The sequence below is a fragment of the Chinchilla lanigera genome, unplaced genomic scaffold, assembly GCF_000276665.1.
Source record: "Chinchilla lanigera isolate Chin_1 unplaced genomic scaffold, ChiLan1.0 scaffold00062, whole genome shotgun sequence".
Classification (NCBI taxonomy): domain Eukaryota; kingdom Metazoa; phylum Chordata; class Mammalia; order Rodentia; family Chinchillidae; genus Chinchilla; species Chinchilla lanigera.
Window position 1 is genome coordinate 6,163,511 of NW_004955463.1, and position 25,570 is coordinate 6,189,080.

At 41.1% G+C, this 25,570-nt stretch overlaps 1 long non-coding RNA gene across 1 annotated transcript in view; it reads left to right on the forward strand.

The window, feature by feature from the left end:
* LOC102023012 overlaps positions 1-25,570 on the forward strand; it is a 40,403-nt gene that overhangs the window by 4,581 nt on the left and 10,252 nt on the right. The window contains exons 2-3 of the long non-coding RNA XR_263154.2: positions 4,444-4,505; positions 18,542-18,635. This is a non-coding gene — a long non-coding RNA (uncharacterized LOC102023012). The remainder of the gene's footprint in view (positions 1-4,443; positions 4,506-18,541; positions 18,636-25,570) is intronic.

Sequence of the window (25,570 nt, forward strand, 5' to 3'; positions counted from 1 at the left end):
GCCCAGCTGAGAATATCAGTTTTCTAGGACTACTAAACTGCCTTGACTACTAAATTTGGCAACACAGTAGCAATGTCCTTGAGTCCTTGACATGGGTACAACTGAAATAGTTCCAGTAGGGAGGTGGATGGTTGGGTTATGTTTTCCTGATTGCAGGTGCAACCTTCTTTCCCTGCCTTTCTTCTTAGCCTTCTTGCTCCAATTCTCAAGTGTGTGCTCAGAATTTTGTACCCACCACACATAGTCTTAGCTTTGCCCAAGGCCCCAGGCTGTATTAATTCATCCCATCTACACAACTTCCCTCACCTTTGCTGAGCCCTCTAAATTCCAGCTGTTTTGTTCTTCTGTACCTTCATGTACCTTTTCTTCTACTGAAACTGCCTTCAGGCTGATCTACTTCCTTTTCAATTCTGCCATCAGCATGCCGCTAAATGATTTCTCCTAAAACCATAGTTTGGCTACAGGCTTCTTTGGAAACACATGTCTTCCAAGGCTAAAGCTGAAGAATGGGATGTTCAGACATTCCTCAGGGATTCCAAGCGGAAAGGAGCCTTTGCTGTTAGGTGGAGCCTGCAGAGAAGGTCAAATAAAGCTCATTTAGCCCCTGAAAGAAGGCAGCTTGTGGTGCTGGGTCCTGGGCTAAGAAATAATTGTGGTGTGCTGCGTGCAGGGTGTGCATGCTGGCTAATGAGCCGGCACTGAGGTAGGAGAGGAAAACAGATAAAAAGGAGATAAGGAAACAAAATATTAAAATTGTACTTGTCAAAGAAAAACCGCAGCTTTAGAACATGAAAGTTACTCAAACTTTTTCTTCCCCTTCCAGAAAAGACAATCAGCCTGTAAACAAGGCTCTGGGCCTGTGTCCTTCAGCTATAAATTGTGCTCTCTCCCACCAGCCCCCGTCCTCAGGAAATGAACTATTATTTTTATCCCTATTTTATTCATTTTTATTGGTCTATGTTTATAGTATGTACTAATTACACAAGAAGCACACAATTAAAAAGAAAACAGCATATCTCAGCTTCCAACACACGTGAGTGGTATGCATTTCAACATAGCCCACGGAGACCTTACATACCCAGTTTGAGATGACAAGAAGCAAGATACTGCTTTCCCTCTTGAGGTCCCATACTTTATTTCTTTGGGTGTGTACTTCTAAAATTCTGCCTGATAAATCCCTTGATGCCTCCTAGTCATGCATCCCCAAAATTCTTTTTCTATGATGGAAGTTAGAGAACCTGAATTCTGTCCCATGGGTGGAATGAGTTAAGGTTCCCCATCTTCACTGGGGGGACCTCTTTGGACTGTGTCTGGTGATAGCACTACAAGCTCCCCTCTCATACACAGTTCCTGCTTCCAGAAGCTTCTCTGAGAGCCAGGGTTTGTGTTTATCCATACCTTACACTCCAGAAAGGATGTCTCTTCCCTGATACCGGACCATGCACATGTACCTTTGTACACATAAACTGTAACTTTAAAAGATATCATAAATTTGACTTTTGAGCAAGTGAAAGACAAGAAAGCACGTAGTGAAGCAGGCAGGATTTAGTCTGTATTCAAACTCTGACTCAGAGAGCAGATATATGTATCACCTTAAACAAATTATTTTAACTCTCTAAAATCTGTTTACTCATCAGTAAAATGTGAATTAAAATAGGAAGTGATTTATATGGTTGTGTAGGTTAATTAAAGGTTAACATTTAATTAAAAACCCAAAAGACATAAAACAGAGTTAATACCTTAAAAGCACTTATTTTATACCAGGCTCTATGTCTAAGCACTTTACATATATTAAATCATTTTGTTTTTCAATTAACTGTAAGGGGTCAATGCTATTATAACCCTCATTTTAGAGATGAGGAAATAGACATACAAAAAATAATTTATCCCAAATCACCAACACCCCTTAGCTCCTGGCAAACTGTGGGACTTGAGGGACCACTTTGCTATACCTTAGAGCAGGGAGAGCCTTGGGGCAGTCGGTCCTCAGTTGTCTACATAACTTTTTTGACTCCACTTTTGGATGAGCAGTCCTGTTGGCCAGCTGAAGAATTTCATGAGCCATGAGAACAGTACCAACACAGTAAGGTTAACATGAATCTAATTTTTGCAGAGATGAGACTCTGTAAAATTATTTGGTCTGGTTACTAACCTGAAAGTAAGCTGATGAGACCCCCCTGTTAGGAAGTAGCTGAGCTGAGAGGGGCCCAAGTGCTGCTTCTAGTGCCTATGAGTTCCACATGCAGAATCAGTAGAGCTGTTATTAGATTTTCAATGCCTTGGGGAATTTGAGCTAAAAAAAAACCCAAGATAAAGCAAATTTGTAAAACAAAATGAGATTTTGCCTCTAAGTCTTAATTCAGGTTTTATAAAAGGAAGCCTACCTGTAAATAATAAGAAATGAGAATGCATGATTGAGGCTGAGGAATTGCTTCTCAGGCTGGCTGGCATCTTAGTGAGAGGACAAAGCAGGTATTCTCTGACAAAGAATTCATCTGGTCTTTGTCTAGGTTCCTGGGAGAGAGCTTGTAAAGTCTTTGAATTTCCTGAATAATAGCAGTACCTTTGCTACTTGTGGGGCAGAGGGAATCCCAGGTACCACATCTGAGTTTATGTTAATAAGGTTGTCGCAGGGAAGCAGGGAAGCCAGGTCCTAACACCGTGAAGTTCTAATACCCTGAAAAACAAGTGACACCTCTCTATCCTTTGTGTCTTTGATGAAAGATTCCAGACAAGGCACATAAGCCATTTTATTGTAAGATGGCAGAGTGAGAGCAAGAGAGAGAGAACACATCTTCAAGCATGAAGGTGGGAAAGTGCCAAGATGGCAGCAGCACCCAGTGAAGTCTCAGGATATATTCACATGATTAATTTGGTCTTTCAAGAAATATCCTTTCCTTTCTGTAGGTCATTGTTGTTTTACTAGAAAAATGGGTTACTTGACCTACTTCAGAGGTCTCTAGGTAGATGTTTCCATTTACTTTCTTTTGAGACCTTGAGGTTTTTCCCACCCTAATTCATGGCCCGGACTTTGTATGGGCCCTGGACATTATCAGCATGTTCAGAGAATGTCATATTCTCTTGAGCTAAAGTTTGAAACCACAAATTTGCATGGATATTTTTTCTATAGCTAATGATTAAGAAATCAAAGGGGAAAAAGGCAGGGGAAAGCATAAACCCTCTTTGTTTTTCAAGTAGACTTCAGCTCCCTGTCTCCAGGCCTGCTAGAGTCTAACTTTCTACCTAACAAGACGACTGTCCCCTAGAAAGTTTCAGCAAGATGTTGGCCATTCCAGAAAGACCAACCATGCAATCGGAGGTTGGGAAGGTGGGAGGGCTGCAAACTTGAGATCATTTGTGTGGCCAATGATTCAATCAATCAATCAATCATAACTTCTTAATGAAAACCCCATAAAACACCTTAACACCAAAGCCTGTATGGTAGTCAGTTTACCAGCACTGTAACAAATTCCTGAGATAACCAGCTTCTAAAGAAAAAAGGTTTATTTTGGATCACAGTTTTGGAGACATCAATCTATGTTCAATTGGCCCCACTGTTTTCAGATCTGTAGCAAGCAGCACATCACATGGAGAAGCACACTGTAAAGCAAAGCTGCTTCCTTCAAGGCAGGGAGGAGAAACAGAGAAAAGGTTCCCACCATTGTCTTTGAGCACAGGTCTCCAGTGATCTAAAACTTTGCAGAAGGCCCCACCTATTAAAGGAACTATTGCTTTCCAATCTTGCTCCAAGGCTGGATACCACACCTATCACACATGGGTCTCTGAGAGACAATCCAGATCCAAACTATAGAAGCGTGGCTGAGTTTCCCTGGGTGGTGATCATACATTGATGTGCTGAGATATGATATATCCTGAAGGCATAAAGGCTTTGCCCATGGAATCTTTCCAGATTTCACACTATGAGTTGCTTCACTTGGCTAGTCCTGATCCATATCTTTTACTATGAAATGGTAATGGAAGTATTGTGGATTCCTGAATTCTGTGAATCATTATAATGAATTAGCTCACTCATCGAGGTAGTGGGGACCTGCCATCCTACCACAGATTTGCAGCCAGTTGCTCAGAAGAGTATATCCTGAGACCCTGAAATTTGTAAGGAGACCTATGGGGCACTGTGCTCCCAACCAAGGAATTCTGCATCAACGCTAGTTGTGCAACAAATGAGAAGTGCCTGACTCTCTCATTTTGCCCTGTGCCCGCTGAAGGGGGATGAGACTTGACCAGCAGCCAGTACACCTTCCCCTTCACTTCCCTTTGCTCCCCTTCACCCCTACACGAATGTGCTGGGACAATTCATTTCAGTATCCTCCCTAGCTATCTAGCAGCGTCCTGCTTGATTATCTAACCACTATTCTCCACTCCAACATGAGCACAGCCAGACAGGTAACGTAGTGCCTCTCCCTGACTTCTTCTACTTCACAGGAGGATACTGTTGCCTTTTTGAAGAAGGGAAAGACCACCCTGGAGTTGCTAAGATCAGGAAGGTAGGACTCTGGGCTCCTTATTTTCGTACCCAACATTCACAGCAAGCTTTGAGCCCTGTCCCTCACTGAAACAGGCCTGCAGCTGCATTCCCCAGTAACATCTTGAGTTGTGTCTAAGAGGACTCCTTCCTACATACTGACCCCCTGTGCTGCAGCACAGGCCTTGACGAAAAGAAGATTCTCTTTGGTGTTCCTGTAGACTGTTCATTATTTATTTCTCAAGCCATGTGGGATCCCAATGTCCTATAAATCTATTTGGGGTTTCTGAATCTTAAATAGAGACAGAGTGGTTGTTTCCAGAGGGCAATAAACATTCAGAGCTGTTAACACCGAAGGCTCCAGAGACCAGTAGCCAGTGAAGACCAAGACAGAGATCAGCACCCTGTAGAGTCTATCTACAGTGTCCAGCATCAACTGGCACTGGGTGGTATTGGCCAGCATTCACAGTGACCAGCAGCTGGCTGTGTCGGCTGTTGGTGTCCAGCACTGTGCAGTGTCATCTGGTGACATCAGGACTGCTAGCAGTGCTGTACTTTGCTGATTCACAATTTCCATCTGAATAAAGCAAAAGAACCCTAGGCTAATTTGCAACAATAATCAGTGCTGGAATTGAGATCCGTGCCTGAGAAGCTGTGCCAAGCCAGGTAAGGAGAGGAAAGGCAATGGGGTAGTCTAACCTCACACTGTGGTTCCAAGATCTTCCCTCTCCATCCTTGTCTTGATGAGCCTTGTCATAGTTTAAAGGCTATGTTTGAAACACCACAATATCTTCTCAAACACAGCCAAGCTTTTTTTCTTATTTATAAGCCTCAGTTATTCTCTACTGACAAATGGAGAAAATAGCAGAATAACTGAAAGACCATGATACATCCCATACCTACATTTATATTCTCTTCGAAGGACCTCACATGCATGCACATATCCTCAAGGTATTTCTAAAAGGGTGAAGTCTTCTAAGTTTGGATTAGAAAAAACTCTGCCCAGTAGATTTTCTTGGTCATAGGATAAAGTGGGAATGGCATAAAAGTGGAGATAAATGCCACTAGTCTTGGTCATTTCTGGGACTGTACCCCTCGAGAGGTGAAGCAGATGAGTGGTCAAGTCATCCAGTGTTTAGAAGAGGGATTGAAGCACAGTGGGGAGATGAATGGTGAGTGAAACAGGAGTTAGAGGAAAAAAACCTAATCAACATGGCTGAAGCAAGACTCCAGACTAGTAGGCACACCACTGCCAAGGGCAGCAAGTGATGCCAGAGCTTACTACTCTGGGCTCTTGTAGACTGAATTCTTCAAGACTGGAGAGGAAGTGGATGGAAGCACATCCATCTGGTAAAGCCTATGCAAAATAGGTCTGCCAAGAAGGTCCTCATGCTGCAATTTCCAGTTCACTAGTCACCCCTTTAACAGATGCACCTAGCAAAATGTTAGCATCCTGATACCCCAAGTTATCTGCTGACTTTAATCAACCGAAGTCATCTGAAGGTTCATGCAGTGTAAGAGAACAAGGAATAATGTGTCCACTGAGCCCCTGAGTTAGGCCAAACTATATGATGCCTCTAGCTCTGAATAGATGAGATGAGAAGTACAAAAGAAAAATATTCTAGTGGCCCCTTCACCTCCCTCTTCCTTCCCTTAACAAACTCCTGCCTCATCAACACACTATTATAGCTCTTTTTTAAAACTCTTCTTTTCTCCACTTTGTTTCCAATAAACCAAACACAGCAGAAAGCTGCACATTTTGCTTCTTTAAAGCCCACTGTGTACCTGTATTTCCAAACACTGGGGATATCAGTAAATGTGAGATGAAACAGATTTTGGTTAGTGTTACACATTAAGATATGCAATGAACAAATATGATTAACATGTACACAGAGTACCAAATCTAGGCCAGATGGACGCGGTCTTGATGCATGAGGACAAGGGTCCTACAGAGTTAAGCTTTTTGTTGAGCAAACATATATTTCAGCAAGAAGTAAGAAAGAGAAACGGGTGGGAGTTGCTGGAGAACACATCAGTACTGTTTCCTTGTATCCATGATCACCACTGCCCATATTGATTGGATAATGACAAGCAGAGCTGGTTCGATTCCAAAAAGAGAAGCCACACAGAAGAGCAAAAGGAGTACTTAATTTTTATAGACCTGTTGGCTGGTGCTCAATGTTAATATGTCATGCTGTCAATCTTGACTTCTTTTTTGTTTTAAGCTCAAAATGAAGAGCTATGACTAGCGCTTAAATAAAATCTGAAGGAAAGCGTGTGGCATTTCCACATTCTGCCCCCTCCCATTCTATTCTAGTTAATGACAGCACAGCATTTGCCGAGCAGGCTCCTGGTCTTGCTAAATGGCTACAAGGAAAATCTTGGAAATATGCAATAATTTTAAGGATTTTCAAACATCACCCTGCTGTAAATATCATCCTTCTTTTTCTCATGCATCAGGGGTCTAAATTAGGAGCCATAAATAAATCTGGATGATGACCCTGCACAGAGCAATTTTGTTCTTTCCACCCCTGTGATCCTATACCACCTCCAGTTTTTCTACTGAGCTTACAATTTGGTTGCTAGGTCAGCAGAAGGTGAATGATTTCCTGTGTGGGTGTGACAGTGTGGTTGCAAAATGCGTATCTTGCCTCAATTCAGCACATGGTGCCCCAGCTGTCAGGGTAGGCAGCATATTGGAGGCTGTGATTCAGGAAGGAGGATAAGATGAATTGCATTGTCAAGCGTGGTATTAAGTGGCTAAGGCTGTTCAGCAGCTCCTTCCTCATTCTGTTTTCTTCTTGAAATGAATCTATTCCATTGGCAGCCACTAGAACAACGTATCTTAACAGAACCGTGCAGTGTTAAGTTGAAAAGAGTCATTTGGACTAGTGGCTACTCTTTAGCAATGAGGGATTTGATGTCCAGAGAAAGAAGATGATGTTGTTTGTTTGTTGGTTGGTTGGTTGGTTTGTGGGGAAGTAAAGTGGAGAGAATTCCAATCTGGCCTATAAAATTGTGCTGAGATTTTAAAAGAAAATGGCTAATTGAATCACAAATGCAAAATAAGAACCTTTTTATACTTCATGAAGAGAAAAGATTCAAACCTGATAGCTCTAACCTTCAGAGAAATGCATGGTATTGGAATAACTTGGACTAGTACCCTCACAATGCTTGTGATCTTAGTCCAGTCGTAAAGCAAGGTGTCAGTGTTAGGGACACTGTTTGATGACTTCCACTCTACCTGGAAGCTTGTAATGTCAGTTCATTTGGAACCACATGCAACCATTAACTTACTCACTGAGCACATATTAACTACCTAGTGTATGGTAGAGAAATATAGCAGGCAAAGTATATTTATTATGTTAATCAGCTTTCTGTCATCATGCCCCCTCAAAACCCGAGATAAACAACTTAAAAGAAGGAAAAAGTTCATTTTGGTTCACAGTTCCAGAGGTCTCAGTCCATAATCACTTAGCTCTGTTACTTTTGGGTCCATGGTGAAACAGTACATCCTGACATGGATTATGTGGCAGACCAAAGCTGCCCATTTCATCATGGCCAGGAAGCAAAAAGAGAGGAGAGACTAGCATCCCCAAATTCTCTTCAAGTGCACACCCCCAGCAACCTAACTTGCTTCTACCAGGCCCCATTCTCCAAAGGTTTTTCCATCTCTAATAGTGCCTCAGTCTAGTGATCAAGGCTAGTGGTCAGGCTAGTAACCCGGCCTTTAGCACACAGGCCTTAGGAGAACATTTAAAATCCAAACTGTAACATCTATCTTTATCATCTTCCAGACATACAAACAAATTTGTTTTTCAATGTGAGGGACTCAAACAAATTTATTATATCTAGGCTGTTCCACCTACAAGGCAATCTATGGCTTCCAATAGATATAGTTTAATTTCTACTTCCATGTTTGGTAAGAGAAGCTATCAAAGTCCCATAAAATTATTATAAATGGTAGACATTTATTTCCAGACATTAAATGCTGGGAAGTAGTAGTAAGTATCAGTCATGTCGTATTTTATGTGTGCAAAGTGCTTTGCCATCATATTTTATGGCTTGTTCTACATAATAGTCTTGTGTGAGATGGAGTGGCTCAGCCTCTATTTTAGAGTTAAGAAATGGCAGCAATCACCATGCATCTCAGTGTCCTCTTTAAATGCTATTTGCCTTAGGGTTTGAATAAAGGTCATTATATTTTTAAAAATTTCTTGGAATTTGCATCCTGCATGCTTAGATTTGGCTCACTCAGGCTTTCTATAAAGATTTAGATTCAAAACTCAAATTCTGAATTGTGCAGGCCATATCCATGTGCAGCTGCCAAGATGAGCCATGGCAGACTTGACCCAACCCTTTTAGCCTTCATCAGGGTAGCTGTTACTAGCACAGGGGCACTGGAGTTCCATTTCATTCTTCCTATCACTTATCCTCCAAGGTCATGGGAAGAGTCCCTCTTGCCTTCATCCTCTTTTCCTCCCAAGTAAGCGATCCTTAGAGGGGTCCTTGTTTGCCCCTCATTACCCACCCTTGGTCCAGATTCCTTGAGAATCCTTGTCAGACTGGAAGAACTATGGACAAGCTTCAACAAAAAGACAATCCTTCCTTCCTGAAAAGCTATAACTGGAGTGCAACTTTTGGGAGGCAGAAGGGAAGATCTTGTAAAACTCCACTCCTTTGTTTCATTTCACTGTTACTTCAAGCATGCATTCTTTTTTTTATTTACATAAGTTTCTCATTTTTTTTATTTTAAAGAGCGTAGTAAATGAGACACAAATAAACAAAAAATAGAACCATAGCAGCATACCAGTATCACAAGTATAAACAAACCAAAGCAAGGACATTTAAAGTGATACAGGGTTTCAAGACAAAATAATATGAATTAACAGCATGTATCCTCGAGCACAGTTATCATCCTGGGGGTAATTTGGTGGCTTACAGAGTTAGCCCCTGCCCACGAGAAGTGCAGTGTTGTGGGGAACCCACAAGGGTCAATGAGTAATTGCCATCAAAGCTGTTGATGCCGTGAGAAAACTGGGGGCTAGGGGAAAGGATAGACACATGCCCCAGTCTGTTGGGTCAAGGTGGGATTCTCAGAAAAATTAGTCTCAGGACTCCATTCTATGGGTTTAAATTAGGAGTGCCAGTATTTCTTAGAGTCTGTGGAGCCAAGCAGAGCTGGAATAGAGATTGGGCTGCACAGCACCATCTTTAAACTCAAAGCAATTAAGAAAGGAAGGGAAGAGGATTCCTTTGGCTCTACCATGATCCAAGCATGGATCATATTCAGAGACAAGAGTCACCTTTGGTTCACCCTCTGCAATACGCCTCTTGCCACAGGACAGGAAAATAGGTAGGCTCAGACCCAGCAAAAATACTACCTTCTCTCACAAGGCCTTAGCTTTTTTTAAATCACTGCTAATTCTACAATTAGTCTCAACTGAATGAGGTTAGGAGAGGAAATCAGGAAATAGCCTTTTATTTTATTTGGTGTATGGTCTTGGCTGGTCATTTGACTATATTAGGTCTCATTGCCTCATTTAAATCAAAGGATTAATAATACCTGTCTTATTTACTCAACAAGTTTGTGGAGAGTATAAAATCACATTTGTTATGTGTATGTAAAAAGCACAACAGAGATAGAAATGAAGTCCTTGCTGTATCCGGCGTTGTTTCAGTGTGTTTGCTTCTGCTTCTAGGTTGGGGATTCTTCTTATCCACTGCCAAGTGTCTCAAGAGCCCCCCTCTTTTACTCCTCCCACTGTCAGACACTGCTCTCTCCCCTACCAACCCACATCATTGATGGACAGCTGCTAGTCACATGGTCATGGCTGATTTATTCCAAGCACTGACTAAGGTTATCACCTAACATCATCAAAGTAGTAAACCGGCCCCTTTGCTTAAAGGCCTATAAAATTATATTCCCCAAGAATACTCTGAACCCAATACCAGTGGAGTTTGCCCCAGTGGTGGCCGAAGGAGAAAAGCCTTCATCTGTGAATAGCACATTGCTGGGTCAGCACTGTGTATCGAGCAGCCTTCTTTTAGATGGGACAGCTCCTTCTTCAATCCTGAAGATGAGCCCCTCTCGTACCTGCTTCATGTGCTTGGGCCGGTGTCAGTAACAATGATAGTGGCACTATCCTCCTCCCACACTCTCTTGTCTGTCCTTGGGCATAGAATCTAAGCCAGTTCACATCTTAACATCACTATGATCTTGACCGTACCCTGATCAGCTGAGCAGTCTAGCACATAGAAAGTACTCAGTAACCTAGTTAAATAACTAGACCTTGTTATGGGCTGAATTACATTCCCTTAAAAATTCATATTTGGAAGCCCTAACCTTCAGTACCTCAGAATGTACACTAGTTGCATTTGGAGACAAGACTTTTAAAGGGCTAATTTAAAATAAGTTCCTTAGATGGGCCCTAATCCCATTTGATAGGTATCTCTACAAGAACAGAAGATTAGAACACAGACATGTATGCACAGTCAGTGAAGAGCAGGACAGATACCGGGAGGGCATGACCACGTGCAAGCCAATCAGAGGCTTCAGAAGAAACCAGCCAGCTGACATCCTGATCATGGGCTTCTAGACTCCAGAACTATGAAAAAATAGATTTCTGTTGTTTAAGCCACCCAGTCTGTGGAATTTTGTTATGACAGCCTTAGCAAACTAATACATATCGGTTTAAGAACGTACAAAAATATTAATCACGCCATCTACCATCAGTCAGCAGCAATTTAGAACTTATTGTCTTAACCAATAAGTAAATGTGACCACGGTGGGGCTCTGGTGAAAACTGTTTTTAGATCTATCATTGCTTCTTGGATAGCCTTAAGGGCCCGCTAGAAAATCCTGAAGATAAGTAATAAATAGTACAACAAGTACAAACCTTCCTATCAGGAAGGTAGACTACTCTCTGGGTATTTCTGAGGCCTCCTTCTGTTAGATTAGAAACATTATTTTTCCATCTTGTAGAAAGGTGATTTGGGTTATGCAATCAATCTGCAGTCAATTTAGAATAGAATCACAGCTGCACATGTTCCAACTGCAATGTACCCAGCTGTTTGCTCCCTCTCCTTTCTCATCTCTGCTTGTTTTTCAGCAGATGGTAAACCTTAAAGGGTGTACGTAAGTACATACATAGACAGATATTTTGAAAGTGGGGGAGAATTGGAGGGGTGAGCCAGAATTTAGCAATAGGAAACAATTTTGAAAGCCTCCTTGCCTAGGTAGTTGCCTTAGCAGCTGGGACAAAATCCGAGTGCCCAACTGATTAATTATAACATGTCTTTCCTTACAGCTCCAAAGCTAAATTAAATAGAAGCAGACTAATGAGCATCCAACAGGCTGTCCCCAGGGGTCCAGATCCCTGAATGAAATGTGCGTGTTCATTATCAGAACAGGCAGCCGGACCCTAAGGGGTCAAGAGCTGCTCTCCATGAGCTGCCAGCACTGAGCTGCCAGCTGCCAGGCTGCTTTCCCTTCTGCCCAGGGGCCCGTGAGTCTGTGCCTCCTGCCCGCCTCCCACTGGCGCCTACCCATTTGTGCTCTGACCAGTGGCTCCATGGCCAGAGTCCTCCTGCTCTTTCCTTTTCTCAGCTCACCACAAGCCTTACTGGGATTCGTGTTCCACATACTGTCGTGAGCTCCAGATCGATGTAGAGGAAATTTCTGCATGAGCAGAGAAGAGGACCCCATGGCTCCTGCTCTCCTTTCTGGAGATTTGTCTTCCCCAGAGGCCCTTCTTCCTGATTACAACCGCTGCTCCCAGCCCTGATTCCCACAGGGATCCCTGCTTCTCCACTTACCTCTAGCCTTCAAAGAGCTCTCACAGTGATCTGAACTTGGCTCAGGGCATTTCCTTCCCCAAAATCTGTTAGTGCTTTCCCAAGTGGCTCAGTAGTTTACCAGACCCCACCCAGACTGGCTCTCCTGTTCCCAGCTGGTCTCATCTCCTCTGCTTCTCTCCCTTTGCACTCCAATTGCAACACACCATTCACCTTTCTGTTCCAGGAACCACTGCTTCAAGCCCTCTGCACTTGTTTGCTTCCGTTTGCCACAGTGTCACAGACCATAAAGATCTGAGCCACAGCCGAGAAAAAGTGAGAGTTTCCACATTCCAGTCTGGCCCACAAGACAAGACCAACATAGCCTCAAATAGACCCTAGCCTCAATTTATAATTTGTGGTGCCCAACACCTTCCCTACTTTATTTTCCCATCAGTCTCTTTACCATCCAACATACCACCTACCTACTTATGCTTTGCCTTCCTCAGGAGAAGGAAGGCTCAAAGAGGGCAAAAGATCCCAGCCTTGTTGCAATGGCACCATCACCTACAGTAGCACCTAGAACAAGTGTGCCATTTGTTGAGTGAATGAATATGGTCAAAACACTACTCATCAACTGGAAAATGGATCTGTGACAGCAAAGTTACCATGGGAATGGATTTATGTGTCTTTCCTAAGTGACTCATTTGTACTTTAAATATCTTAAAGTGAGGATGAGTTTGCCGGCTTCTCTTCCTTCTCTCCCTGTACAACCTATATCAGGCCTAGCCTGTTCATCTCATTCTTTTTTCTCCATTCTCAAATGAAAATGTTTCCCACTGCCCACTGTGGGCACACAAGCCACTTGCAGGGTGTTCTGTGGTCTCTACAGTTTGGTCAGGGCGAAATGTAAAACCACTGGCAGAGGAATATTCCTCACTCAGCCTTCTCATCCCCCATCCCGGCCCCCACTGCTGGGGTATCTTAGCACATGGCTATTATTATCTCTGCAGAAAAGGGCTTTTAAAAACTACACTTTGTTTTTATGGATTTTGCCAAGGAGAGAGAATATCTTTGCACTGACCCTTCTTAAAGCCAGCAGATAGAATGTGCAAAGGAATCCTATCTATAAAAGTATTATATATACATATGAATATGTGATTATATATACATATGTTTATGTATATAATATATTATATTTACATATATACATATATGCATACAATATTTATGTATTTTGTATGATTGTACAGATCTATATTTATATGTGCATTTATATAAATATATATTCACACACACATATATAAAAACATACCAACAGGCTAATATTTGGGTATAATTAAAACAATATTTTTTACTTACCTGTATTTTCCATGATAAATTATGTTATGTGTATGATAAGAAAAGTGGCAAACATTTTCATATTTTTTAATGACAAGGTACTTGTTTTACTTGGGTACATGCTAAAGGTCAATTTTCTGATATCGGAAAACATCAAAATGACCCTCTTGAGGTGCAGACACTCCTTTTACTTTATGATTTTCAGTATTTATGTCTTATTTAATCAACTAAACAAATGCAAACTGAAATAATAGTATCGGGTTCTCATGTTTGCACTTACATGAGACAGAAGCCAAAGCCTTAGGATGAGGTGGGCATGACTGATGAATGATGTTGCGTTGCTGTGTTGCTTCCTTGAGGAAACGTGTTGGGCATAAAAGCTGGCCGTGGAGCCTCAGAGATCCTGTAACATGGATCACCTGGCTTGGCACAGCCGCATTCATTGCTTCCTCCCCTCCTTGCTCTAGAGAGGATGTCTGGGTTTGCCATCTGTGCCTCTTCCCACCTGCATCCATCACACTCTGAGATGTTCTCTAAGACACATCTACTTCTCTAAACTAAGGCTCGAGTTCTTGAGATCCAGGGCAAAGCGGTCTCCTCCCCTCACCATGGTGCTTTGTCTTTTGTCTAAAAGCTCTTTGTCTTTTCTTTGTCTGATTGTGTTTATTGCGCTGGCTCAGATGATTATTATGGAGTTTACTCTGGATTCTACCATGTGCAGGGACCAGCTCCTCAACTGGGGGTGCCTCCCAGGATCTCAGACATGGCTTCCCCATGGTCAGAAAGACAGACTTTCCCTGGCAGGGTTGCTCCAATCTGCTTGGAACCGCCAATCTTTCAACCTGAGAAACATCTGTTTATTGAGATTTACAGAACATAAAGCAAATTGCCTCTTTTGGTGTTCAGGATGCACAACTATCTGGTACCCACTTATCACCCTGAATGAATCTGGTGTGAATGCACTATTTGAATCCTCTCCAGGAAATGTTTCTTTATGGCATTCACTTGGGTATTTATACTTGTGCCCAACTCAGGTACCTCTTCCATGATCTGCTCTATCAGTTTGAGTTCCATCCATCCTTCAAGCTGTCATTCAGTATTATTTATCTTGTGACTTCCTATGACCATCCCAGCTCACAGTGACCTTTCCCACTAGTTTGGAAATCTTACATAATTTGAACATATGCAAAAATAAAAAGTAATAATCTCATATTGCCAGATGAGGAGAGATGAACCCAGATGTCTGTCAGCCTGCTCTGTATACCTTAATAAGAATGACAAAAGCAAGACTGACACCTCAGAACAGATATATTTTCATGACAGAAATTCTATGAAATATGACAATGTCATGTCCACCAGCATTATGAAGATTCAGAACCAAACTCAAGAAAAACTATCCTTCACCTACTCACTTATGAGTCAGAGAAGAGTCTTGAAAAACCTTTCAGCAGAAAGCCATTGTAGAGAGTATGTTAATAATAATATCAATTTATATCAACTATCTTTCATAAGTAAGGCATGAGAAAAGACTTCTGAGAGTAACCAGGTGGAGATAATTCATCCACCCTGATCATGGGGAGAAATGAAATATTTAGCTAAGGAAAAGATTCTGTAACAAAGTAGAACATAACCCTCAAAAGAGACATCCAGATGATAACCTTTTAAAAATTTGTCATAGGCAAAAGAACTCAATTTTAAAAAGAGGTTGCTAGAACACACACAGGCAACTTGTGGAAGTTTCCTCAATTTCTGCCATTACCTAGGAAAGAACCTCTTACTTTTTCCCAGGTAGAAGGGTCTTCCTGTGGAGTTTGGGGAAGGATATAGCAGATACTTTTTTCGCATACACAATCCCAACAAATCCTCTATTTCCAGATCTTTGATCTATTTACCCTCTCCTTCTCGGGGGTTAGATCGGCTCTCCTTCCTCCCACTTTACATCCTCCAGGAATGTGTTGCAGTGCATGCCCTTTGAGTCCTCTTTCTATTATCTGCACTGTTTGGGTTCTAACTTTTCTAGTGTTTTACTGTCATCCCTGGGACATCATAAGTGAAAATAGACATGCATATCCAATCTGACAATTCCACTTGGAAGGCTCTTGACATTTTGAAGAGGTCAATACTGGATTCATGATGTATTCCAACTGAATTTATACATTTAATGTATAAATGGAATATATACATTATATATGTTAAATATATACATTAAATTATATGGAATACACACATTATATTATACATTTAATGACAAATGGAATATTTCATAAAATTCACTGAAAGTTTATTTGGAAGATTATATGGAACACCAAACAAGAAAATGCTAAAGCACAAGAATCTTGAGAGAATGGACTCGTAAGGCCAGATATTAGAAGATGCTATTTAGCTACAAAAACAAAAACAAAGATCGGAATGATTTGAGTAGACTGGCAGATTGGTGGGTAGAAAAGAAAAGCAAACCACACACTTAAGTATACAAAAGAATTCAATGTGCAATGGAAACATTATTTCAAATTGCCTGGGGAAAAATTAAGAATGATGATGGCAACTAGATGAATCATCTGGAAAGAAGATAAAATGAAGCATTGCTCAGCAGTATACACTAGAATATATTTCAAATAAACTACAGAGTTACAGATTTGCTATGGTTTGAAGTGGCTTGTTCCTCCAAAGATTCCTGTAACAGAGGCTTACTCCTCAGTGTGGCAATGTTGAAGACTGTGGGGGTGTTTAGATGTGAAGTCTACTGCAAGGTCACTACAATCCCATACGCTGGTGCCTACCTTGTCCTGTGACCTCTTGCTCCCCATGAGCTCCTGCAATTGTGATTCCACCTGCTGTGATGTGACCCAGGGACAAGGATCCTCACCAGAGCCAGCACCATATTGTTTAGATTTTCAGCCTCCAAAGCCACAAGCTTAACAAATCTCTTTGCTTTTCAAATTATGCAGTCTCAGCCATTTTGTTATAATAACAAAAAAGACAGACTGACATGATCCTGAAGAGAGAATGAGAAAAAGCAGCAAAACAAGATAAAATTTATCCAAGCTCAGAGTGACAGGGGCATTAATAATAAAAAGGGAAAAAAATTCAAAAGAAGAAACTTGATATTAATGATTAGAGAAAAAGGAAAAGCTTCTGTAAGATTAGGGGGGAAAACCTTTAAAGATCTAGATGAATCAAATGAAAGGACTGAGGCAAGAGGACTGCAAGTTCAAGCCAAGCTTGGGTAACTTAGTGACTTAGCAAGACCCTGTCTCAAAATAAAAGAAGGGCAAAGGATGTAGCTAAGGGTGAAAGCCCCAGGAGAACAAGAGACTAAAGATGTGGAAACATAATTTACATCAGAGGAAACAGAAATGATCAAGAAGCATACCCAATTTCTCCAGTCAGCCAAGAAACAAAAATAGCAAGACATCATTTTTAACCACCAAACTGGCAAACAACAATTGCCAGGGTTGGTTATAGTTGAAGTCAAATAAGCAACTTCATTCACTGTTGGGGTGTGTGTGTAAATTCCTGCAGCTTTTTTACAATGGAATTTAGTCATTTGTATTCTTTGAATCCTTAATATACCGATGCTCCTCTGCTTATCATGAAGCTATGTTCTAATTAACCCATATTAGGTTCTAACCTAGCAAACTCCCTGGCTGAGCAACAAGTTCACTGTAAAGTCTCAGTTGTTTCCACTTACAAGCATGTGACTGGCCAAGATTTGTGACACACTGGTGTTGCCCAACTTTGAGAGAGACACTATTCCACATATTGCTAGCCTAGGAATGGATCAGAATTCAAAGGTCAGAAGTACATTCTCTACTGAATGCGTATTGCTTGCACGCTATTTTAAAGGTGGATAATCATAAGTCAAACCATTCTAAGTCAGGAACTGTATTTATATTTTTCAGTCCATTAAATCACCATCTAGGAATTTCTCCTAGAGAAATATTTATAGATGTGCACAAAGATATACAATGCAGTTTTATTTGTAATAACCAACGATTTCAGTTGACACAGCTCCCTAACAAGATTTGTTAATCATTGTGTATCTGAGTGCTGTAATACTTCATATCCATAAGTTTTAAATTATACTTACTGACTTTAGGAAATGTTTTAGCTCTAGTAGGTGAAACAGCACATTTAAATGTGTGTAATATGATCTCAATTTTGCAAAGAGAAATTTAAACACATACACATTTTTTTAAAAATCTATACCAAATGTTAATGGTGATTATCTCTTGGTGGTGGCATATGGGTGATTTAAATTTTCTTTCTTATATTTCTATGTATTTTCCAAATTTCCTACAAAGCATATGCCATCTTTATAAACAGAAAACATACTTTTAAAATATGCATAATGGTTTTTCTAAATCAGATTTTTAGTTTCTCAAGGGCATTTTTTTATTAAACACATCATCCATAGCAGCATACCTCCTTCAGGTTTTGGGCCCACCGGTCTTTTTAAATGTAGTAGATAACGGGAAAAAATATTGTGAAGAAGCTACGCTTTAGGACTTTTGTTTTCCTTTTCACAAGAATATGTAGCATATTTTCAAAACATTGAATCATCACCTAAAACTTGTTTTTTTATGTGTGTACATGATAAATATACCACTTCCTTTTCTGAAGAGAGAGAAGAGGGAAGGAGGAAAACAGGGAGGGAAGGAGGAGAGGCTGGCAAAGCATTGCCTAAAAGGGTTAATTTCAGGCAGTTAAGGCCACCTGTTCAGTGTCTGCCACATGGCCTTCATTTCAAAGGCCTGCAAGGCTCACCCGCTCAGGAAAGGGATTTTGCTTTCCAGTGGATATATACACAAAGGCAGGCCCAATGCAAATGAGAAATTCCTGGTTCACAAATAAACATTTCTTAAGTAATCCAGACAATGAAATGGATGATAGCCTTTTCTACCAGAACTTTTTGTAATTATGTTTTTATTGTCTTTTCAGAGGAAACGAAAAAAAAAGCTAACATATAATTGGCTAAAAGAAATAGAGGTAATAAACCAAACCAGAAAATGTCTCAAGGAAATGTATGTCTAAGGTAAGATACCCTTAATATGGAAATCTATTATGTTGTGTTGCAGTTATATAATTACCTTCACATGCTCTTTTGGCTGTGGAGAGGTTCAGTGTGGAACCATAATGCAGAGAACAATGGGGAGATTTTTTGACAAAGAACTCTGGAACAGGTGTGTGTGTGTGTGTGTGTGTGTGTGTGTGTGTGCGCGCGCGCGCGCGCGCCCACGAGCATGTATGCACAAGTGTGGGTGTGTGTTAACAAGCTGTTTAACAAGTTATCTCACAAAAACTCTGTAGCCCAGAAGATTAATTACTAAATACACACACACACACACACACACACACACACACACAGAGACCACACATTCTCCAAATGATCAGTAGATGGAGGCAAGTGTGGAGTGAAATGGCTAGTGATATACCATTGTAACTTCAACCTATTAACAGAGCTTGAATTGGCCATTCTAAAGGGCTAATCAGATTCATGATTCTGCTCCTCAGCCCCTTCACAGCAGTGCTTTGAGTAGTCAGCACTACTGAAGGGAGAGAATATCATTCCCCTCCTATATTAGGGCAGAGAAAGGTTAAGAGCTGCTGACACTGATAAAAATAGAAAAGGCAAGCTCATCTAATCTGTGAGCAAATGATTGCTAATATTTTGATGACAGAATCATGCTCTAAACTGATCTTGACACAGTGAAATGAAGAGATAAATGTACCAAGGTGATAATTAGAGAGACGTGTTAAGCCCTACCCTTGGGCCCAAAGATCAATTGCATAAACACGGGGGAAGGTGGATAAGGCTAAAAGGAGGTTCTGGTGAAAAGTGCTGAGGAACCCCAGGTTCCACTGTGGGTGCCAAGCACAAATTCAGTCCTAAGCTCCCTAGAATGGAGACGTTGTCTCTTTTCTAGTGCTTGGGCTACAGAATAACCAAAGGCTGGGGCTAGTTCCCCAGGTTCCCTACTGGAGGGGATATAGGTCAACAGAGCAGATTCAGAAAGGTTCAGGCCAATAGAGCACGTTCAGCAGGTTTTAGGCTATGGTACGGGGGGAAGAAGTGTTACTTCTAAACAAGGAATGCCTTGGGAAGAAATGGAAGGGCATGAATTACCTCCAAAGCTTAGAAGAACATGAAAGAATCTTGTCCAGACTGGTAAGAGCCCTATCCCTGTGCTTTTGTAGCACTATAGCACATTTCTACTGTGGTGTAAATGTATCTATGTGTTCATTTCCTCCCATACAACTGCAAGCTCTATGAAGGCCGAGATGATAGTCTACTTTCTTTGACCCCTCAGCATATAATAAATTCTTAATAAATGTTTGTTCACCAGAAAGAGGACACTTAGATTTCCTAGAGGTGGGTAGCATTGAAATCATGTAGCTAGAGGCAGATGACAGCTCACTATAAAGAGCTGCTAAGCCATAAAGTTGACAAGATGAAATAAATGGCAGACCTCAGGAAGGAATGCTTTTGACTACAAGCTCCATAACTACTGAGAAAGCTAGAAGGAGCTCCACATTTAAATGGATAGGTGGAGTAGATGATTCTAACAGTGGTATCCTCCAAGTTTGATTTGTGATGCTATCCAAGGCTGCACAATATTCTTCTTTAAAAGGAAATATCTTGCTAAGAACAGCCAGAGCTTTAAGAGAGATGTGAAAGCTATTTCTGGTTTCCTTTGTCAGATGAGTAAAGTACCATCATGGGATGAAGACCCTGCATTTAAGTCTCTTTCTCTCAGTTCATTCCACATCCTAACTCTCCTCTTGGATTTCATGTGGTCCTGACTTAAACTCCTTTCTCTTGCTTGCTGTGAGCCTTCATCACAAAATTTCCAACTGGGGGCTGGGGATTTAGCTCAGTGGCAAAAGTGCTTGCCTGGCAAGTGCAAGGTCATGAGTTCGGTTCCCGGTACAGGAGAAAAACCAAAAAAAAAAAAAAAAAAAAAAAAACATAGAAAAACCAACTGGGCTGGTAACTTCTTCTTGACCTGTAATTCTTTCATGCTTGCCATCTGGAAATCCCCACTCTAAATACAGCGTAGGATTCTGCAGACTGGGTCATAATGGGAAAGACCACTTGGAGTCTGTTTTACCTAGTGCTCTGATGTTAAGTGTGTGAGGTGAGAGGTAAAGGAAATGGCCTTGACACAGAAGGGAAGACTGCTACCTGATATTCTTACCACCAGTCCCTGGGCAGGGCCACCACACTGCACAACTGCAGGGCACTGGGTGCATACAATCCAAGTAGCCTTACACATAGCAGTAGCCCTGACTCTGGAGTCCCAGTGCAGACAGTAGTCCCAAGGGAAAGAGCCCAAACATGGATGGGTCACCAGATGGCACGAGAATTCCCAGGAAGCAGTTCAGCCATGGCAGGTCTTTCAAGAACATGCCTGATACACTCAGTGGAGCCCCAGTATTCTGAGTCTCATGAGGCTACTTCCTCTGCCCCAAAGAGAAAGAAAACTTAGCAAGGGTTATAGCATTATAAAAGCTCTCTTCCATGGCTTCAGTGCCCCAAAAGCCAATGACCACCACTGTCTCCAAACTACTCCTCCCCTGTTCCATTCTGGATTTAGATTTAGATGAGAAATGTCAAGAGGGAAATGCCCAATTTCCAGGGTTTGGGGCTACAGGAGAATGCATAATCCAAGGGAGAACAAAGTGCTCCTCTCAGGGACTTAAAATTTTTGCTATTTTCATAGTAAATTGTCTTTAATATTTTAAAAAATATTTTATTTGTAATTGATGATGTGATATATACAGTGAATGATTAAATCAAACTAGCATATCTATATTTTACATGTTCATTTTTTGTAGCAACATTTAAAATATACTCTTTCACCAATTTTAAAATAACGCATGACATTGTTATGAACTATGCTCACCATGCTATGCAAATAGATCTCTAAAACTTATTCCTTCCTGTCTAATTACATTTAGTATCCTTCCACCATCTCACATTCTCCACTCCCAACTCCCCAGCCTCTAGGAACCACCCTACTACTCTCTCCTTCTGCAAGCTCAACTTTCTAGACTCTACACAGAAGTGAAATCATGTGGTGTTTATCCTTCTATGCCTGGTTTGTTTCAAGTAGCATAAAACACTGCAGGTTCATCCATATTGTCATAAACGATAGAACTTCATTCTTTTTTAAGGCTTGTATTCCATTATGAAGACATACCACATTTTCCATATGCACTCATCCACTGATGAACACCAGCTGATTCCATATCTTGCCTACTTGGAAATAGGTTGCAATGAATATGAAAATGCAGATATCTTTTCGACATGTTGATTCCAGTTCCTTTGAGCATACACCCAGAATTAGGATTGCTAGATCATATGGTAGTTCTGTTTACAGTCTTCTAAGGACTCTCCATGCTGTTTTCCATAAAGGCTATACTAATTTACATTCATACCAGTATCTTTCTCCACATTCTTGCCAATATTTGTTAGCTTTCATATTACTGAAAGTAGTCCCTCTAATAGAAGTAAGATATATCTCACTGTTACTTTAATCTGCATTTAACTAAGTATTAGTGATATTGAGCATCTTTTTCAAGTAACTGTGGACCATTTATATGTCTTTGTTTGAAAAACATCTATTTATAAGCTAGGAGTAGTGACACATGCCTGTAATCCCAGCACCGAGACGGATGGCCATGAGTTGGAGGCCACCCTGGGCTACACAATGAGTTTAAGGCCAGCCTGGAATACATAGTGAGACCCTGTCTTGAAAGAAAGAAAGAAAGAAAGAAAGAAAGAAAGAAAGAAAGAAAGAAAGAAAGAAAGAAAGAGAGGAAAAAGAGAAATGTCTATTCAGGCCCTTTGCATATTTTTTTCATTTTTTTAAACTGGTTATACAGATTAATGGGTTTCATTTCAGCAGGTTTGTGCATATACAGAAGATACTATTATCATTTTCACCTCCTCATGACCTCTTTGCCCTATTTTCTCTCCTAGCTTCACATTGGGGGTTAATGCATATGTAATATATTTTCACCATATCAATGTCAATCCCCCAGCCCCCCTCACCCACCCTTGTACCCCTCCTCTTATTCCATTCCTGCCCTTCCTTCTGTCTAATAACAGTCTCCCTCTACTTTCTTTTTGGTTTGGCTTTCTTTTGTTTTGTTTTGTTTTTGAGACAGGGTCTCATTATGTAGTGCAATCCCTCTACTTTTTTGTCATATTTTTAATTTTTTTTTATTTTGGGGGTACTAAGAAACAAACTCAGGACCTCACTCTTACCAGGCAGGTACTGCACTGCTGAGTTATATCTCCAGCCCCTTTTCATCTTTTTTACATTCCACATATTAGGGCATCTTCTTCATTTTCTTTCATCAATGCTTTATAATTTCCAGTGTACAGATCCTTTAGTTCTTGATTAAATTTACTTCTTTTTTGGTAGCTATTATAAATGGAATTGTTTTCTAACTTATTTTTAGGATAGTTCATTGATAGTGTTAGAAATGCTACTGATATTTGTTCACAGAATTTTAGATTAGGTCCCATATTCTTTGCCAGGAAGCCTTTGGCATTTTCAAGAGGCACTGAAGCCTTTACATGCAGTAATGGATTAGTGCCGGGTGAAGAAGGAATTTATAGCTTAACCAGGGGAGAGAACAGAGGCTGGGAAGAAATTAAATTGCTTAGCTTTCACACTGTAATGTCAACAATTAAGTTCTAAGGACAGCAGTTCCCTCTGCACAGACCTATTTCAAAAAATCCCATTACTTGATTGTTGAATGACCCAAATGCATCTTAGCCAGCTCACGGACCACAACCTGTCCCTCTCCATGTCACAGAAGAAAAGTGCTCCTTCAGTGAGCTGCTTCACGCTCAGGTGAACAGCAGAGATAAAGCAGGACTCATTTTAAATAGAGAGCAGGAGTATTCCCAGGCAGACAGAAGCCAGACACAGGGGCAGTGTGCCTGTGTGAATGTGTGTGTGCATTTGTGAGTGTGAGGGAATCAGAAGGTTAAGAGTTCCTAAAATAACATACCAAACCATTATTCTGATCTGTGCTGCTCCCCTAACAGCTTCTGGAACCAGGTAATCTCCCATCGTTAGGATCTTTCAAAGCTATCTTTTCACTGAGCGGCAGAGACTGATTACAGGGATAACAGAAATGGCACTGTTCTAAGTTACTAAAGGAAAGAGACTGGGTCTTCCTCATTGATTTGTGGCAATGTTGATACTATAAAAAGAGTCACTCAGTGAGTGCCACCACCTACTTCTCCCAGCACATACACATGGGACCACATGTCCGGGACACAGCATAGTGGGCTGAAGAAATTTGCACTTAGATTAATAGACTCAGCTCTGATGGATGTGAAATAGGCTTTGTAGCACCTACCTTGTAAAACTGCTCTATAAATGAGATGATACTTATAGTACCTTGCACATAGTAAGCACTCAGCAGTGTTTCTTCCCTTCCAGGATGGAGAGAGCAGATGTCTAATATCTTATAGGCCCACAGGCCTGCAGTTCTATTTTTGGAATATTCTCCTTTTAGAAATTTAGGCTTTAAACCTAGTAAAACTTAGTCCTCCTTCCCTCCTAACTCCTCATCCATTTAACCAAAGCACCTTTCGATTTCTGTTGGGAACTGCTCTGGGTACAGTAATGCAATACATATGCTTGGAGCATAATCATAGAAAGATGGAACTGGCGATTGCTATGTGAATAATTGGTTACGGGGATCATTTTATGCTCTTTCATCTGTATTCTCTTATTAAGATACGTGGGACCCAGGAATCCATATAGATTTTCCTTCAACTATGCATTTCCCTTTTCTAGTTGTAAATCAGACTTCATCCTATGTTAATCCAAGGGGAAGAACTGTTGTTAATGTATTTATTCACTTATTTGCTGTTAGTCTGCTAGGACTGACACAACAGAATACCACAGACTGAGTGGCTTAAGCAATGAACATTTACTTGCTCACAATTCAGGCGGCTGAAAGTCCAAAATAAAAGGGCCAGCAGGACTAGTTTCTGGTGAAACCTCTCTCCTTGGCCCGCAGGTAGTTGCCTTTTCTTAGATCTGCATGTGACTTTTCCTCTATGAATGGGCCCTCCTGGGTCTCTTCCTCTTTGTGCAAGGGCATCACTCCTTTTGGGTTAGAACACCATTTTTAGAGCTCCATCCAGTCTTATGCACTTCTTAAAGGCTCTGTCTCCAAATAGTCATGTGAGTTATTAGACCTTCAACCTAGGGATTTTGAGGGGACCCCGTTCAGTGCATTACATTTGTTTACTCATACATCAATGCAGCACCCATTTACTGAGGCACTATCTTTTACCAGGCCTGTGTCAAGTGCCAGCGATACAAACTGGAAATCAGACATCCACTCCTGAAGGGTGGCCGAGGGGGTTGGCACCTTCTCCAGTGCTGATGATGTAATAAGTGCTAGGGCAGAGGTATATAAAGGGTCACTGTAAAGCAGGAGGGACACTGGATTCCTCCAAGAGAGAGTAGGAAGAGCTATAACAGAGACAGGAGCTGAACTACAAAGGTCCATGTTGGAGTTGATCAAGCATGCATGTTTGGAATAGAAAATTCCAGGAAGCCAAGGTTCCCTGACCCATCAGAGAGGTGTGAAAATGCACAGTTGCCAGGCATGGTGGTGCATACCTGTAATCCCAGCACTCGGGAGGCTAAGGCAGGAGGATCCTTGTGGGTTTGAGGAAAGCCTGGTTACAAAGTGAACTCAAGTCCAGTCTGAACTGCATAGTGAGACCTTGTCTCAAAAAGACAAAAAGAAAGAAAGAGAAAGAGGAAGTAAGGAAGGAAAGAAGGAAGGAAGGTAGGAAGGAAGGAAGGAAGGAAGGAAGGAAGGAAGAAGAAAGAAAGAAAGAAAGAAAGAAAGAAAGAAAGAAAGAAAGAAAGAAAGAAAGAAAGAGAAAAAAGAGGAAGGAAAGGAAAAAGGAAGGAAGAAAGA